This window comes from Theobroma umbraticum, unplaced genomic scaffold (assembly GCF_002168275.2).
Source record: "Theobroma umbraticum cultivar Fairchild unplaced genomic scaffold, ASM216827v3 scaffold_95.0, whole genome shotgun sequence".
In the NCBI taxonomy this organism is placed as follows: domain Eukaryota; kingdom Viridiplantae; phylum Streptophyta; class Magnoliopsida; order Malvales; family Malvaceae; genus Theobroma; species Theobroma umbraticum.
Window position 1 is genome coordinate 4225858 of NW_018397257.1, and position 10080 is coordinate 4235937.

General features: G+C 29.7%; 1 pseudogene; it reads right to left on the bottom strand.

Annotated features, from left to right (window-relative positions):
* Positions 1-5121: 5121 nt before the first annotated feature.
* Positions 5122-6300, bottom strand: LOC110412777 (metalloendoproteinase 3-MMP pseudogene; annotated as a pseudogene).
* Positions 6301-10080: the final 3780 nt, after the last annotated feature.

Genomic DNA, 10080 nt, shown 5'->3' on the forward strand with positions numbered 1-10080 from the left:
TATTTCTATTAGAAGAACAATATCTTCATAACCTTACTATAATGGACATATAGAGAAGGTAAATTAATTAACATATTCACTATGTCGTATACACATATGGCGAATATATATTAGCATTTAAAATTGAAAATGGCAAAGAAAGTAACTAATAAAGAGTTTTTATCTTCTAGATATATAGAAAATTAGTTGTTAATATTATACTCTCTCCGTTTGACATCGTTAGTATACTGTCTTCTGTGTTAGGTAAATTGAAGCATATCTCCTTCAAAAGCAGGACTGAAAACAGAATGTCATGTCTACGGCTAGCTTACCTTTTCAATGCTCCATTTCAATTCTCAACCACTCCAAAGCATTTTGCTATATATGAAATTCTAAGGCAATTTCGGATGGGTTATAGGGTAATAGTTTCATGTGACTTAATGCCTTGGAACGAGCAAGCAGATAAATTGTCAGACGGGCTAGACTACTAGCACCTTCTAAATTAAAGGCAAAACAACACCCTTTGAGCTACAAAGTTCACATCCTTCCTCATTAGGCCTCGGGTCTAGTAGTCACATGAAATTCTTTTGACCCAACTTTGCTTGTTTTGGCAAATAGTTGTCCTCTTTACTCCATTTTTTAGATCCAAACTTGGAGTACACAAATGGGACTATGTACAAAAACATCCCCATCTCTATCTCTTGGTGCATTTCTAATAGTATTACGTTATACTATCTGAAAATTAGATTGACAAGTAGTTTTTTTCATAAACTTGATCGATTATATTTGAACTTTAAACTTTGATAAATAGGCTGCATTCGTAAGAGGAAAACAAATATAACAATATAACGTGTAATAAATAATAGAATAAATTTTAAGAACAAAAATTTAATGTATCTCATTCAAATTATATTTTATGGATATTTCTTTTCCAATTGTTTAATATTTCTTTATCGATAAGTACTTCAGCTGAAGGAATAATTGTGGTGGAGTCCAGCATGACACATTTGGTTAAGAATAATTGAACTGTTCAATTTGTTTCAAATCTTTTATTGATTCTATAAATTTTAGTTTCTCAGAAAAAGAACCTATGGGTGTTAGGAGCATAGCAGCCTTATCTCTAATATAGGGAATTATTACAAGGGAGGGACAAAACAACACTTTAGGCAAGTAGGCTTAGCAGCAAAGCTTGGTTGGCATATGCTATCATCTTATAACAACATGGTAACATTAAAGTTTTAATTCTTTAAAAGTTCATGTTAGTTTACCAAAGTTTTGGAGGGCAAAAAGGGAGTTTCGAATGGAAAATATAGACTTGCTAAATATAATTGCATCAGCTGATGATATGCCTTGTTAAAATCAATCTCCGGCTTTGACTTATGTTCATCCAAGTGAAATGACCAGAAAAAGGGAAAAGAAAAATAGAACAACTTAAGTGATCTAAGGTAAACCTACTCACACGTTTGTGTGGGGGAAAAAGGCAAAAGGCAAAAAGAGAGAGAGAGACAATCTTCATGTGACAAATCTGCAGCCTAGGGTCTTTTTGGGCGTGGAAATGTGGGCAGGACCATATATCGATTGACAAGGACCAATGAAGACCCGTGAATAAGGAACTTTCTTGATAGCTAGGTGGGGAAATACCAGCAGATTGCCAACCATTTAGGAAAGTCTGTGTCTGGTACTAGGCATATGAATTTCTCTCTTGAAAAGTTGATCTAGCTCAATACAATAACCAACTTAGACATAAGGGCCATGTCCCTGGCCTTGTACATTGAACAAAACCAACATTATTATTAATCCATTATGAAACTTAATATCTCATATGAGAAATATATTCTCCATGTGGGGATATTTTAGTAATTGGAACTTGAGATATAATTAATCATGTAATCTAAAATCATAACTATAAGAAGAATATTATGACCGATTATCTAAAGAATATGAGTAATGAATAATTGAGAGAATAATTAATAAATTTATACCTGAATCAAAATGAAAGAAAAGCACTGTTTATATAACTCAATGGGTGTAAAATTTTTAAAAATTTAAATTCGAGATTTCAGATTGATATAATGTTAAATTTAGTGATTAATAAATTATCACAAAATTAAACTTAAATTCTAACAATGAACGTGCAAGATTGGTCAATGATTAAAATCAATTTCGATTAACATTTATGAGGTAACAAGTATAACTAGAGTTAAGTTAAGGCAATGTCATGTGAGTTATGTAGCTATTTTGGTTTTAAAGCCAAACTGGTTAGGAGATGGGGACACGTATGACATTAAACAATAAGAGCGCTGAATAATGATGTTGGATTGTGCCCGCCAATTAATGCAAGGGTCATGCATGACAAGATGTGTTCACCATTATTTCCTGTTTTTAGGTTAACTAACAAAAGCCTTTCATTCTCTCAAAACCAAAAAATCAAAGCTTTAATTGCGCTCCTATTTTCAAATGAGATTCTCGAGTCTATTTGTTACAAGTTACATCAAAATTTAAAACTCTGCATTGAATTTTGTCTCTTCTGTTTCTCCTCATACAGAACAACTAATACAATAATAATGAAGAGAAATTTTCGTTTAATTTCTTTATGGAATGTGGTTATCTCAAGTGGTAAAGTGGAGTGAAGGTTTAAATAAGAAATTTAAGTTCTAACTAAACTCTTTTTTATTCATTATTTGAACTAAAATACCCATTAAAAAAAAAGAAAAAGATATCTAGGGGATAACATAGTGACTATTAAGTAGGATTAAAATTTATAAAATGAGAAAGAGCTATCTCTTACTATATACTTCAAAGGCCCAAATAATCTTTTGTATTATGCAAAAAATCAAACTTGAAAATCTAATTAGTATTATGTTTGATTGTGGAAAAATAAAAAATATAAGACATAATACTCAAATAAGTCACTAAATTATTCAAAAAAAATTCAAATAAACTTTTATTCTTTTATTTATTCAATCAAGCCTTTATATTTTTATTTTGAATCAAATAAGTTCTTATAACTAATAATTGACTAATTGCTATTAATTAAAATATCACTTGTCATTTTATATTCATATAGTATTAACATGACATTGATGCGAAATGTGAAAAATATCATTAGATCATGTTATTATGCTAAATTAACATGTTACATTATCATCAATTATGATATGTCAATATGTCACATCATCATCAATTATAATATGTTAAGATATCACATGATATAAAATGATAAATAATATTTTAATTAAGTCAAATACTAATCATAAGAGCTTATTTGACGCAAAATAAAAGTATAAAGGTTTATTTAGCTTAAAATAAAAAGTATGAGGACTTGATTGAATGTGATAAAAATATAAAGACTTATTTAATTTTTTTTAATAGTTTACGAATATTTTTAGATTTTATGTCAAAATATAATAAAAGTGATAATAATATGAATTGATGACAATAAGAATGATGAATGCATTTATGTTTTATCGTTTTTAATCTAGATGGGCCTTTTAGGGTCTCCTTACAGAACCCCTACGGCCCAAAATGGAACGGGGAATGTTCTGGGCAAGTCCATGAAAAATAAAACATGTAATCCGCGTTATTCGGTTATTCCTACCGAATGATTTCTAACAGTGGAACCAACGACAATTTTGGGAATCAAATGCACATGCTCCTTTCTCTTCTTTTTGGCTCAAATTAATTGTTGATCCAACTTTAGAATTAGTGGATATAGGAATTTAAGTAACAAATAAGAGAACTATTAGTTTACAGTTTTCTTATTACTTGCTTGATGCCACCAAGGGATAACTAATTAAATTATATAGGATAGCATTCATTCCTCTTTGGTTTTCTTATGCTGTTTAAAGAGTTTAATTTTTCTTTACGTGCACAAAATTTTTTGCTGCCAATCCTAGTTCAAAGCCTCGTCCTTTTAATTTCTTGGTCGAGATTTCCAAAACTAAATGTTGATAGGTCAAAAGTTGGGAAGCCAGACCCTTCAATCGTTAGAAGTGTCTTGCGAGACCACAAAAGAGTCATCAAAGGGTTGTAGTTTTTTCTAAGTTTATTAGCATAGGAGGCTCTAACTATGTTGAATTTATGACTATTAAGGAAGATAATTCTATTTTCTGTTTCCACCCCTTGAATTTCTTTTTTATTATCTTATTATTAAAAGTGATTCTAATAATACAGTTTTTTTATCTAGCAATCATTTCATTGTTTTCTTGACAAATGAAACACAGCGGCGGAGCCTCCTTGACCCCTCAAAATTTGCAAAATTTTTTTATATTATATAAAATTTTTAAAACTTTTTATATATTCTTGAACAGTCTTTTTAAAATAATTTTAATTTAATAATTAATATCAATAAAGAATAATAAAATAATTTTACATGCCTCACTCAATTTTAATTTTTTTTTCTTTTTTCAATTCATATTATTAGTTTTATTTATATTTATTTGTTCTTTTCATTTTTATTCTATTTACTCATATATTCTAAATTTCTATAAATTTTCTTTTCCAATTCCTACAAACCATCAATCGTATTTTTTTCTTTTTTACCATGTTATATATGGGTTCTATTTTCTACTTGTCATATTCTTTTTCTATTTTATGGATTTTATTTTTATAATTTTAAATTTTAAAAATTAATAAATTATTATAAAATTTTTAAATATAAGTTTTAATATTACATTATTGCTTAAAATTTTATCAGTGTATCAGTTTTTTTTATTAATATTGATTACATAAAAAGAAATTATTTTGAATATATTTTTTATATGCTTTTCGTTTTATATTTAGTTTTTTTTAAGAGTATCTTTTTTATATGTTTTGCATTTTATATTCAATTTCTTTAAAAAAAAATAGTGGTTATATATCTTCAAAGAGAGCAAGCTCTCCCCATATACAAAATGAACAAAATTATGGCAATAACTTTCATCAAATGTGCAATTCAAGATACAACAAAAAAAATAGACACGGTATAATCTATGTGGCAGACAAAAGCCAATCATCTTTTAAGAAATTTTTTTTTTTCATTTTGTCCTTTACCATATCTTTCTTCGTTTATATTAGTGTCTGTATGTTTGTTCATTTATTTATGTCAATAAGACATGATTTAAACATGTGAAAAAATGTATAGTATCTATTTTGGTTCGTCAATCAACTGCAGAAACAACTAGCAAGTAGCATGATCAATTATTTATGCCCAAACTTGAAAATGTAAAGACTTTTCTCGTCATCTCTAATTTATTTTGTTGGACAAGTGGCTTATTCTCTGGACTAAACTTTCTAAATTATCTGAAACCAGATGAAAGAAAATGCGACATTTTTCAATATTGATGAACAAATTTCACTTGCTGGATCTTGCTTCTCATTTGTTATACAAAGCCTTGATTCCTTGAATATCATCCCCATGCAAACCCTTGCTTTCCCCAGCCATAATGCTGGCATACATTATGGCCCCCTCAACTGAGCTGTGATGCAGGCCAAGAAGATGTCCAATTTCATGCAATGCAACAGTCTCCAAGTGATATGCGCCAGGGGTTGCAGTTACAGACCATTGTTCATCTGCATCATAGTGGAATCTCCCATCAGTTGGTGCAAAAGCGTGAGCTAAAGTTCCATCAGGGCCATCGAAAGCGTTTCCATCTGCATGATCCCGACTTTCGAAACTAATTGTGATATCAGCATTTGTATAGTCCTCAGTCCGGGAAAAGCTAAAGTGCGTATTTGCAGCCCATGTTTGGAAAGCTCTTGCAACAGGGTTGATGGCATCAGCTCGGGTCCCTGGAAGAAATGCGTAGGTGAGATGGGACTGAGAATCTGGCCATCTGGGGTTTCCTGGGAAGAACGCATAGTGCGCGACTGTATGGAAAGATTTAGAGCCGGCAGATTGGTGCCTTTTCTTACCGGCACGCATCCCAGTAGTACCGTTGATGATATCTGCTACCGCACATCGAGACGTCATCATCTTTGACACTGTTTTGGAGTCCAAAGTCCCAGTCACCTTCAAATTGTAGTTGAGCTGGTATGTTTTGATGGCAGACTCCAAGGAATCATCGAAATCATCATCGTTGGCATGAGTTTTGTTCTTGCTATAGCTCAAGTAACCGAAATTTTGGAGATACTTTTTGAGTTTATGTATGTCTTTAACCTTCTCTCCCTTATGACATCCTTGCAGATGCTGCATAAACTCAAATGGGGACGGACTTTTTTGTTTTGGGTCTGCTAAAAGAGCCTGAAACAATAGGGGAAGGACAAGGAGGAGGGTGAACGAGAAGAATGGAAACGCTTTGGATGCCATAATCGATGACTGTGCAATGGTTGCTGAGAAATTAAGCTCCTTGGTGTTTGTGACATTAGCTCATATTTGTTGCCTATTTATAGCCATTTTAATGAGAAAAGTATAGAGTCTGAACAGAAATATTGTGAGTTAGACTTTGTTTGTAATATGACTTTACTAGGTCTTGTAAACGAAGACCATTTTTAACACGGAAACAAAAGGTCATCATCACTTGACGAATCCTCAACTTATATTATACGTTCATTGGAATTTAATGACATTTCTACTGAAAAGAAGACCAAGCTTCATTTCACATAGAAAAACAAAGTATGTTTCCTTAATTCTCCATATATTTGTAATAAGAAAGGTTTACAAAGAAAGTAGCATTGCCCCCCAAACTTTTCTTAATAAAGAGAAAAGACTTCATTATTCATTATGTTTTAAAATTATTTTTTGCTAATTAAAAGTGACTAATTCTTAGATAAAAATGAGTTTTAGTTGCGTCAGTTTATCAAAATTAAATATAGGTTGAAAATGTAGGTTCATTCATTAGGGGGATCATATTTTGAAACCCAAAATGATTCATGGGGAAGGTATACACTCTTCTGAGTTATGACTCAAAAGATGAGAAAAAACCCAGTTCAATTTTTTTAACCCTAATTTTTTTAAATAAGTTAAAGTTTATATGGTTAATGATCATAAGACAGACAGATACAGTACAATCGTACATATAGTATTTATTGAGAACTTTTTAGTAAAAGATCTTGTCATTTTTATATAACAATTTAGACTTGATTTACTGATTGTTATTGTTTCTTTAAAAAGGATAAAGTTTAAGACCAAATTAGTCTCCACCTTAGAATTCCTAATATATAAGATGCAACAGCAAAAAAATAAAAAATAAAAAATGGCATAATATTTAAAAGGGCCCTTAAACTATTAAAAAAACCTAAATAAATCTTTATACTTTTATTGCATTCAATCAAGTTTTTGTACTTTCATTATGAGCTAGATAAGCTCTTATGTTTTTATTTTGAGTCAAATAAACCCTTATTAATAATGAGTGACTTAGTTAGAATTTTATTTGTTATTCTATATTGCATGGCACTAGCATAGTTTATTAACATATAATAATTGATGATGATATAATATATTAACGTATCATAATTGATTATGACATTACATGCTAATTTTGTAGAGTAACGTGAGCATGTGGCATTTTTCATCATCCACATCAATCCTATGTTTGTACGATATGGATATAAAATGGTAAGTATTATTTTGACTAATGATAATTAGTTAATCATTAGTTATAAAGATTTATTTGATGCAAAATAAAAATATATGGACTAATAAAAAAAGAAAAACTTATTTAAATTTTTTAAAATAGTTTAAGAGCTTATTTGAGCAGTATGCCTAAAAATTTTAATTTGTCATAATATATACTGAAATTGATTGTTTTATTTATTACATAGGGAATAATTTATGTCCAAATTGGTGTTAATATATTTTAGTTATTTTCTTTCTTTAATTCATAAATTATTTCCCTTTTTATTATCTACTTTTACTTTATAGCAATTTTGGAAAAGCAAAAAAACCAAATATGAACAAACGAAAAACAAACTACCAAAGCAAACCTGACTTAGTTTTTGCTTCCAATTTACGGTCAAATTTGACAAAGGCATAGCGAATATGTGTCACTCTCAGGGCTAGACTCATTGTGTCATCGGTCTTTCATGACTATCCAAATTTCTAGAAGGCAACAATACGTGAAAAGCATTTGCTGATGACATTTCAACTCTATTATATAGTCCAAGAATTTCTTGTACATGGACTATCTTTTAATAAAGTAGCCATTAAATCCATCAATTTTCTCTTATTGGTATTCAGACCTAGTGAGGCAATTCGTTTCTTCAAAAGAGGGCGACAGGGGGCCGGAAAATTAAATCGAACAAGAAATAACTGCAAAAATAGAACTCTTTCTTTTGAAATTGATTGGACTTCCTGCATAACAATTAACACAGCTTCCCAGACCATTTTTTTTTTTCCTTTTGATGAAATAAAAAGAATTACAAGGAGAGGGAAACAAATATACATTAGCAAAACTACTTGGATAGGTTGTTTTTTTCGGGGTCATGCGCCTTTCAAAATATAGACATGTGTTGGAAGAGAGGGCAGGAAGTCCATCAAAGGATGTACATACACATACATAATGGTCAATTACCCAATAGGTCCCTCTACTATATTATTTTTGTCAATTTAATCCTTCTACCTCAAAACTGGTTAATTTCGCTCCTCTATTTTGAAATCTTGTGTGATTAAGTCTTTTTCTTTAACACCGCCCAATTTTTCCATTATTGTTGTTGACTTTTCAGAATTTGCTGAGCTGATGTGGCAGACTTTAAAAAAAAATTTTACTCCACATCGTAGGCACTAAATTAAACAAGTTTCAAAAATATCTGCTAATGCTCAATTTTACAATAACTGGTCCAACTTCGAAGTTAATGTTGATAACTATTCAATTTATCTATCTATTTATATGTAAAAAAATTTTATTAATAAAAACCAAATATTTTTTGTTCATTTGAGTTTATATTATCATTCCAAATAAATATTATTGATTATATTTTCAATAACAATAATAAATTAATAATGATAAAATATATCTCATACATTTATAAGAATTTTAATTCCATTGAATTGCTCTCATTAGAAAGTGATTTACTTGACTCAATATTATGTTTTTAATATATATCTAAATTGTACTCATTTTAAATATTGTTATTATTGGAAGATAAATAAAAATTTAATACTAATATATATAAAAGTATGGATATCTACAAAAAACAAGTTGATTATAATTTTTCAATTATAACAATAAATTAATAGTAATGAGATTTATTTGGTGTATAGATATATAAGAATCCAAATGAACTTAAAACAATAAATTAGTAGAAATTAAGATTTATTTGCTTATTCCTTTGAAACAAAGATCTTGCAACAAATGCTAGCAGGAAAAACAACAATAAATTAAGAGCGAAGAATGTATTATGCAAAAGTTGTTTTAATTGTACAAAAGTCTAGCATTATATATATCGTTCATGGAAAATGCATCCAACATTAGGCATATCACCGTATTTAGAACCAAAAAAAAGATTTTAATTTGCTAATAAAATAAATAAACAATGATTAAAGAAACACAAGAATAAAATTAAAAATTAAGGTTTAAATAAGATAACATATGATTAAATGATACTATTCATGAAACAGGTGTTATCGAGGTGCTATTCCTTTCTCGTGCGTAACCATACTCCCAAAACCAACTCAAAACTCACAGACCAGATTATTGTTCTTTAGATGAATCTAAAATTAATTTAGGATATCGTCAAATAGAATAAATTTAGTAGGTGGCAAATCACACCTACATAAAAAAGATCGGTAGTGATTGCTTAAATTTTCATGTCGCACATAACGATAGTAGCCATTTTGTTGCAATACATGGTCAAATGAGCCTTAAGGTAATTGGTTCCATCATACTTCTCAAAGTTTGGCACCTTAAACTTTAATAACATGGTCACATCCAAAACCAAGCAAAGCTTTTTGCATCTAATAATTCATGATTATCTAACCTTTCGAAAGCTTTTATCCTTTCTTCCACATGTTCATTCTTTTCTTGTAACTTCATAACTCTATTTTCCTTATTCATGGATACCATAATGTGCCCTAACTTAGATATCTGGTCTTTCATTTCCATTTGAGCTCATCCAATTTGATCCATCCGAGATGCATGTTCTTTTCCAATTTTTGGTATTGCCACTAACCTTTACAGAAAATGA